This window comes from Centrocercus urophasianus, unplaced genomic scaffold (genome assembly GCF_019232065.1).
Source record: "Centrocercus urophasianus isolate 14NV4802_14NV808 unplaced genomic scaffold, USGS_Curo_1.0 seq_11, whole genome shotgun sequence".
In the NCBI taxonomy this organism is placed as follows: Eukaryota; Metazoa; Chordata; class Aves; order Galliformes; family Phasianidae; genus Centrocercus; species Centrocercus urophasianus.
In genome coordinates, this window is record NW_024884253.1 from 26,358,972 (window position 1) to 26,368,397 (window position 9,426).

Genomic DNA, 9,426 nt, shown 5'->3' on the forward strand with positions numbered 1-9,426 from the left:
ACATTTCAGGAAGGTCGTTCATGGGCAATCTGTGCCAACTGATCCAAAAACTATCCTAAATGGATATCTCAGAGAAATTGAAATCATCTGAAAATGTTTTTGTCTCTATTTATATATGAGGCACGAGAGATCGTGGACAACCACTTCAAACATAAATTTGGATGGCTAAACACAGGTAAGAAGTTTGTCAATCCATTTCACATAGACCACTACATAGTCTACTGGCAAAAACAAGGACTTATGACAGGTAAGAAAGATTCTTTATGACATTAGTAATCCTTTTGCCCTCTATTTTTCCAGCAACAAACTTTCTAACGCTGTAATTAATCAGGAAAAGAAGTTAAGAAAAGATAGCTTGTAATGCAGTAACTTAATTTTGCACTGGTTATCATTCTTCAAAAACTTCATCTTGTAACCACAATTCATTTTTAATAGCTGTACCCCAAATTATTTATATTCCAGAAAGCAGCTTGAGTTGCTTGAACAATTTTGTGAGCAATTTCTTTTGCCCTGTTTCTTCAGACGTGTAGTAATTTCTTAGGTACCAAATCTTATCATTACTTTTTAGCTCATCATTTTTACTATGATTTTGATTCAGAGTTCATTTCTTTGATGTATAATAAATTGTTGTGAGAACACAGGATATCAAAGGACACAAATATCTTCACCATCTAAGGCACAGCACAATCTTACACATCAGAAAGAAATTGTAAAGTATTATTTATGTTTCCTCTGAACCGTATTTCTTACAGAGAAGTCAGACTGCTGCCACTCAAAGAGTACAGTGTACAATTCATTTCACAGCAACAAAACTCCATGTAACATCAGGCAGAGAGAATTCATAAATTGAGCTTGTAGTGCAAAGGTCTGTATTCTATTCTACACTGTACAGAGTAAGAGAACTCCAGTCTCCTTTGTAAAACTGTCCACTGTTCATTAGATTAGTCTGTAATATCATGCAGAAAATATCATCTGAATTCTATATGTAACCGTTCTTCTATGTCTCTCTTTCTTGCTCTGGCTTATTTTTGCTTTTTCCTACATTTCTTTCCTGTTTTGTATGAAAGCAGTCTGATTTACCCAACCGAGACAGTGTATCTTTTCATTGTCAACTCATGACCTGAAAGGTGGCTAATGCAGGTCTGCTGGGTCTCAGGTTAGCTGCTAAGATGGCATAGCAAGCTTGTCATTTCAATGAGCAGAACTGTAAGCTAAAAATCAGCATCAACTATAAAAACTTTTGTTGTTCTCTCCCCTTCTGTGTCATTTTGTCTTGATTTGCTCCCGGCAAAACTGTATCAGAGCATAACAGCTAGGAAGTGCAATAGCTTGAACTCAACTCAGATAAAAGGCGGATTTTTTGGAAAAATGCTTTTTTGTTTTTGTTCATTTGCTTTTCAAAAAGACATTTAATAAACTTTTTAAGAATATAATATAGTCTAAGGTAAAAAAAGTTTCTTTTAAAATCTTTTTATACAAAGAGAAAAGCAAGTAGAAGGTGCAGGTGAAATGAAAACTTTTTATCTTTCATTCTATTATGTAATTTTATAGTCCCAGGTTTTATTTTTAAAATTCTATTTCAAAATTTCACTGAATAGTCCATGCTTCAAATATTTTAACTACATTTAAAAAAATAATAATATATCCAGTATGAGAGTTTCAATACCACATGAAATTTGCCACAACTGAGATCTTCTGAGACACTCCCACTAGAGCTCTTCTCTTGTCTTTATTCCATGTAATCATCCATTGTGATAAATACTGTTTCATAATAAAAAAATTATAGGGCCTAACCCTAATTTAAAACAACTGATAGATCTTCACACGATAAACTTTCCTCTCTCTTATCAATATCTGCCTGAATTATTTGTTACCATAATTTCTCTCATACTGTTCAATATAAAATTACAAATTAATCCTGAAAATAGTGATGCTCTTCTATCCATGTCTGCAAATATTTAGCACACTTCTGGGCTCTGCAAGATATAAGTAATAATAATAATCACTAAACAGTAGCCTCCAGCCCTGGAATAGACTGCAAATGTTAATGTGAAATTAACATTCCTGGATGCAACGTACTCTTGAATTGCAATTTACAAGGTAGAGCTGAAATAGAAAAAGCCTAAAAGGTTAAATAAACCAAAATCATTACATACAAAGTCCTTCTGAAGGACAGAGGTTTTGTTTTCTTTTTCAGAGCCAAGTGTAAAAATTATCTAGTGTTTGTCTTTTCTTTTGTTATTGTTTGCTGTTTTGTGGGGGTTTTACCATAAGTGAAATGAATTTTTTGCATAATATTCACTTAAAAGCAAGCAGCTACATCTTGGTACTTCATAAGAAAAGGATAGGATTACGAGTCTGTAAAGATGCCAGATTCTACCTTTAATATGGAAAGAAAACATTGCTAGAATTTTGGGTAGCTGAACACAAGGCTTAGCACAACCCAGAAGTTCACTTCAGCATGTCAGCACAGCACACAGCCATCCTGGCACTTACTGAAGGATGGCTGCACTCATTTCCATATCAACACGCCAAATGTTACTCCAAGACAAAGCTGTTTCACACCACTGCTGCTATTTGAACTTCGTAAGCAAATGGAAAGGTTTCTGTATTATTGTTTAAACAACGAAACTCACATCTTTTGAGCATGGGATACAGATAATGAACATCGGCCTTTACAAGGCTGCATCAGTGATTGTCTGCAGCAGCAGATTGTAACAGAGCTGTGCTGTGCATCACTTCCAACTCAGAACACAAGGTCGTGCAAGTAATAGTGATGCATGCCATCAGATTTAGAAAAAAAATTATATTCACTCTATCTTTCTTATCTTGCTTACTAAGCCCATAGAAAAACTGGGAATTTACAGTAAAGTGAGGATAAAGAGATTTGTCTAAGATCACACACACAAAAAAAAACAGTGAAACAATAGTTAGGAATTAAGTCAAACCCCACTTGAGATTTAACAAGACTTAAGTTTCTTCTTTACCACACAGAAAAAGAAGATATTGAGACCATCACAAATCAATGCTAAAATACATCCTAATCTACAAAATTGAAAGTTGCAGAGCATTATGAGGGAAAATCAGGACCTCCTACAAAGGCAGTACCAAAGGACCAAAGCTTTGCCAGACCAGTTTACAATTCAGGATACCTGAAATGCATCTGTCCAAAAAATTATTAATATAAAAAAACCTCCTCCATACACGCTTCATGGTGAACTGAAAAGTGAGCGAATGTTTCAATGATGTAAAACAAAGGACATTTAACATCAGATTTTAATTATCTCCAGGCGACAACCTCTCTGGGATACCTGTTCCAGTGTTTTATCACCTTAGCAGTAAAATGCACTGAACTTATGTTCTGATGGAATTTTCTTTGTTTCAGTTTATGACCACTAACTCTTGTCATTCCAATGGACACCGCTGAGAAAAGCCTGGCTTCATCTTTGTTAAACCTTCCCATCAGATACTCATGCATATGGATAAGATAGAATCATAGACTTCTAGAATGGTTTGGATTGGAAGGGATCTTAAAGACCATCTAGTTCTAACTCCCTGCCATAACTTCTGATCCTTCTCTTCTCTAGGCTGAACAATCACAGATCTCTCACCGGTGCTAAGCAGAGAGATAGAATCACTTCCCCCATCCTGCTGACAACACTCCTAATACAGCCCAAGATACTTTTGGGCTTCTTTGCAGCAGCGGCACATTGCTGGCTCATTTTAACATAGTGTCTGCTCAGAGACAAAATTGCTTTCCAGCTGTTTTTTTTCTCAGTCCATATTTTTTTCCATGAGGTTATTATTCCCCAGGATCAAGACTTTGTATTTCCCTTCATGAGATTCCTGCCCACTCATTTCTTCTGCATGGCAGCATTACTACCTGGTATATCAACCATTTTTGATAGATTTCTATTACCTACAAACTTGAGGGTACACTCTGTACCATCACAAGGCCATAAATAAAGATGTTAAACATGAACAGACCCAGTATCCACCATCAGTAAATGGCTTCAAACTTGATGCTGTGTTACTGATCACAAGTCTTTGCAAGCCCTGCTTTTCAGCCAGTTTTCAGTTCACACTTGCCTAGCCCATACTTCATGAGTTTATCTATGACAGTATGACATAATGTCAAAAGCCTTATTTAAGTCGAGATAAACAACTTCCACTGCTCTTTCCTCACCCTCCTAGCTAGTCATTGCATAAATCAGGCTATCGGGTTGATAAGACAATTTTCCCTTCATAATGCTGATTCATCTTGATCATCCTTGTGTCCCTCATGCTCAGAAATGCTTTTCTGCATTGTGGCTTTCATCACCTTCTTAGGTATTAACATCAGGTCTGTAGCTCCTCAGATCTGTTCTCTTGTCCTTACCGACAATAGGTACGACATTTTCTTTCTACCATTACTCAGGAAACACCCACAAACTCTATGGCCTTTCAAAGACAATCAGGAGTTGCTCCCTGTAACACTGTGTTGCTCACTCAGTATGTGTGTGTGCATTCTGACAGGTTGCTGGATTTCTGGATGTCGTGTTTGTTTAAATGTTTCCTAAATCAATCACCTTGCACCAAGTGTAACTTGACATTGTTCCAGTCTTTTCCATTGATCTCAAGGGACTGACAGTCCATGAAAGTCAATTTTACCAGTAAAGACAAAAGATGGTAGAGAAAGTAGGACTACTGGAATATCTTAACATCTACCTACTGCTAAAAACACATATTTTGCTCTTTTTCTAGAAGGGTAGATGGATGCCAATGAATTTTTAGTTGTCAATTTATAGGATAACTAATCCAAGCATTAATATAATCATTTCTTCAGATTACTTCTTACTAATGATACATCGTAATTAGCAATCAGCGATGACTGTTATTTGTGTATGTTAGAGTCAAAGCAAGATATACTCATTTATGATAGGGGCTGATAAAGCTGTCTGTGAAAATGAAAAGGAAGGAAAAGAAGGTAGGACAGACATCATTTATCCAAGGTATAAAAACCTGCTGCAGAACAGAAGCAAATAGTTAATTCAACTGAAAATACTAGCCATAAAGTCTGCATGCTTCTCTGCCCAAAATCAATCCCTAAGACAGAAAAATATCCTGCAAGTCAACATGAACCTACCCTAGAGTCAGGTCTACCTTTAACTCTAAAGGCTGCTGCTTCTGCTTCCTTACATGAGGATTTCAATCAAAGAGAGAAACACAATGGGCATAATTGAGTAGAAAGCAATGTGTAAATCTTATTTGTAGCTCAGTGAATTGCCAGAATATTACATACCAGCTGAACTATACCTGTAAATCTAGAAAATTAAAAAAAAAAAAAAAAACAAAACCCTATAAAGTCACAGCTTTTATTATGTAAACAGTCTATTATTGGGATACCACCATAAAAAACAATTTTGATGTAAAACGATATCACAAGTAAGGATTTAGATGTAAAACTATGACATAAGTAAGGTATGTAGCAAATATTAGAAGATAACATATTGATCCTACCAGTCTATAGCAATCAGTTACAAGACAGAAGGGCAATAAGCATCCCATACCTGAAACAAGTCTGAAATTCAAAAGCTGAGCTCTAACAAAAGTCCTAGAAAACATGAAAGTTCTAGAGATAACAAAGATCTGAGCCTAACCCTGATCTCATTCAACTTCTGATTGAGGAGTGCAGGCTGCCAGAACTCTGTATTGCATGAGATGCCTCAAGTTGATTTCAAAGTGGGCTTCAACACAGCCAGCCACAGAAAAAGTCAGAACAAACACACAAAGAGCCAGACAGAAAGTGAATCTAAATCCCCTCTTTCAGCTTCCCCTCAGCCCTTCTTGACCATTGGACATCTGAAACTGTGTCTCTGTGCTCTCCAAAGAGCTCTCAAACTTTGCATAAATTGTTGACTTTTTCAGCATTTTCAAACCCAACATTCCTCTGAACAAGTGCTGAAGTAGCATCTCAGAAACAGAGGAAGTATTAAGCTGCAGCACACACAAACACACACCAATGCACTGCATATTAGACAAAGATGCATTAGAATGACTTAGCAATGGTATTTCAGGATCACAATTCAGTATTTGGATGCCCATATTTTATGAGATACTTAGTCTCATATTGAAGCATACAGTTTTACTTCATTAGGACTTTGTAGCTTTTTACACTGGAAAGAATTACAGAAACAATTGCATTTAGGGGAAATTCCCTCACTTCTAATACTTAAGGTTCTACAGCTGAGGAAAACAAAAACAAAACAGGCTTCTTTATCATAAAGTAGATATGTTTTAATTATAGATTTTATCTTGAAAGAGAAAGGCCCAAATCCCAATGAAATATAGTGGGACCAAATAAAAGAATTCTTCTAAAATATAATGGAATTTGGGTGTTTACATACAATTAAAATATAATCAGATATGCCAAAATCTCATACCATCATTGATAGTCCATTCTCGGTGTTTCAAGAGATCATGAAGACAGCTGGGACTTTGAAGAAGCTACATGTAGTTCAATAACAGGTTATCCCTGAGTTCTCACCAATGTTTATATGTTTTGAGAACAGAAAGTACAATCACTGGTGTTACACAGTTTAGCAGTTCCTGCATTCTAAAACAGAGAAAATGCTGAGAAGTTCACAGAGGTTGCATATCCCCTAAACAAGGTTAAATTAAGCTATCAAAACAGCTAGCATTAACTAGTCCATATCTGCAGCACAGTGGATTAAAATGGCCTAGAAGATTATTTTGATTGGGCTTAAAAGATTTTGACTGGGCCTATAACAAATCTACCAGTCCTCTGGAGAACCAGCTAACCTAGTATATGGATGCAGAGTATGGATGGAATCTGCAACTAATATTTGAAGGAAAAAATCAACTCCAGAGCAGTGCAGCAAATTCTTTCCAGTCTATTAGGCTCTTAGTAACTTGTTCTGCAGCTCTCGACTCAATAAAGCAAAATGCGTGCTATTGCCACATGGTGGCTGTCGAGCTGCAATGAAAGCCACTGCTTTTCTGCTTCCTTAAACGGCTGAAGCAAAGCTTTATGCACTGTCCTGCTCCAGCCGCAGTACGCTGGGAAAAGCTACTGCTGAGAAAAGCAGTAAAGAAACAGATCTCATTTTAATTCACCTTGATCCTGCATAGTTTCTCTCACCCCGGTGAAGCAACAGTCATCACTGATGACTCTGCAGAGTCTCGTGATGTGAAGGCGCCGAGCCCACATTCCTCAGCAGCCAGAAATCCCACTGACTTCTGTGGAATTTCCGAATGGCCAAAGAAATGCAGCTCACTCCTTCCTACACCTACTCACTGTGATGAAAAACACCCCATCCTCTTCGAAGGATTTGGGAGAGGACTCCTGCATGAACAACAGGGCCATAAGGAGAACTGACCTCAATATTGTTCTGGGGGCTGCTAACCTGTACGTCACAAGCTGTAAGGGGTAGTTGACTAAAAAACAAAACAAAAAAAAAAACACAAAAAAAAAGAACATTAAATGATTACATAGGAAAAAAAAATCCATTTGTTTTTAAGAGGTACCTTGCTAAAGGTAGCACACTTTAAAAATAAATATTTATGATAAAAAATAATTAAATAATAGAATATAACAGGTGTTCTAATGCTCAATAAGATTGCTAAAGAAAAGAAAGTGTTCTGAGCAAGTAGAAGTTAGAATTTTCTTGTTTTCTAGCAGCTTCTTCTCTTCCACCGCTGTAAGTCAGAGGATATTTTCATCTTGGAGGGAAAAAATTTAAAGTACATAATAGTGACATCCTGAGTGTATCAGGTTCAGCAATGCCATTTTCAAAGTGCAACTGATTAAATCTCCTTGGAGATATAATGCATTTCAAAAATTCCAGTGTGTTATCCCTGTTGAGTACTACATACTTAAGATAGAATTGGGAATATAAGTAGAAAATTAGTTCAAAAAATGTTCCTTGCAGCATGGCTTCTGCACCAGTCATTCACAAATGCTTTCCAAGTTTGTTAATTACATTCATGATTAATGCTAGCTAGCCTGCCAAATCTGAGGAAATTACTTGAAAGAACAACATTCATTAAAAGTTCAAAATAAATTCCAAACAGTCCAATATGCTGTTTAAACAATGACAAAAAAAAAAAAAAAAAAAAAAAAAAAAAAAAAAAAAAAAAAAAAAAAAAAAAAAAAAAAAAAAAAAAAAAAAAAAAATTTGTGGAATATAAATCCAGCAGAAGGATTACATGCCAATGGTAACAGTAGCTTCCAGACCAGTGTATGCTGAGGGAGTAATACAGCATGATTATGTAACATTTTGCAGTCACAGATCAGCTCATCTCACCAGCCAAGCTTTGCTACCCTAGCACTCTACAAATAAGCTGACCAGCTGTGCAACATCTGACCAGAGATGCACAGCTTGCTAGAAGCCCCAGACCAGTTCTGAGGCCAGTTGTGCTTAATGTCTTCATTGATAATGTGGAAGAGGGAACTGAGTGCACCCCTTAGCAAATTTGCAGGTCACACCCAAGTTGGGAGGAAGTGTTGATCTGCCTGAGGGTAGGAAGGCCCTACAAGAGGGATCTGGATAGATTTGATTAATGGGCTGAGGTTAGTTGTATGAGGTTCAACAAGACCAAGTCCAGGTCCTGCACTTTGGTCACAACAAACTCATGCAATGCTACAGGCTTGGGGCAGAGTGGCTAGACAGAGGAAAAGGATTTGGAGGTGTTAGTTTACAGCTGGCTGAACATGAGCCAGCAGCTTGTGCCCAGGTTGCCAAGAAGAATAGTGGCATCCTAGCTTGTATCAGAAATAGTATAGGCAGCAGAAACAAGGATCATTCCTCTGTGCTTAGACTGGTGTGGCTGTACCTTGAATTGAAATTGAACTGTGTTCAATTTTGGGCCCCTCACTACAAGAAAGACATTGAGGACCTGGAGCATGTTCAGAGAAGGGCAACAAAGCTGTCTTAAGCACAAGTCTTATGAGGATTGGCTGAGGGAGCTGGGATTATTCAGTCTGGAGTAGGCTTGGGTGACATTATCACTCTCTAGAACTGCCTGAAAGGAGCTTGTGGTAACATGGGGGTTGGCCTCTTCTCCCCCATAACAGCAATAGGATAAGAGGGAATGGCCTGAAGTTGAACCAGGCTAGTTTCAGGTTAGACTGTAGGAAAATTTTCTTTTCTCAGAAAGAGTGGTGAGGCAGTGGCACAGGTTGCCCAGCGAAGCAATGGAGTCAGCATCTCTGGAGGTGTTGAAGAAGCATGGAGACGTAGCACTGAGGGACACAGTTAGTGGTATGGTGGGGATGGGTTGACAGTCGGACTAGATGATCTTTGAAGTCTGTCCAAACCTTTATGATTCTGTGACATCATCCTGAGAGGTGAGGCAGACACCTGACAGCAGCCACAGCCATGGTGCCAGCAGGCTGCCCGCACTCACAGTCCACAAGGGTCCTCA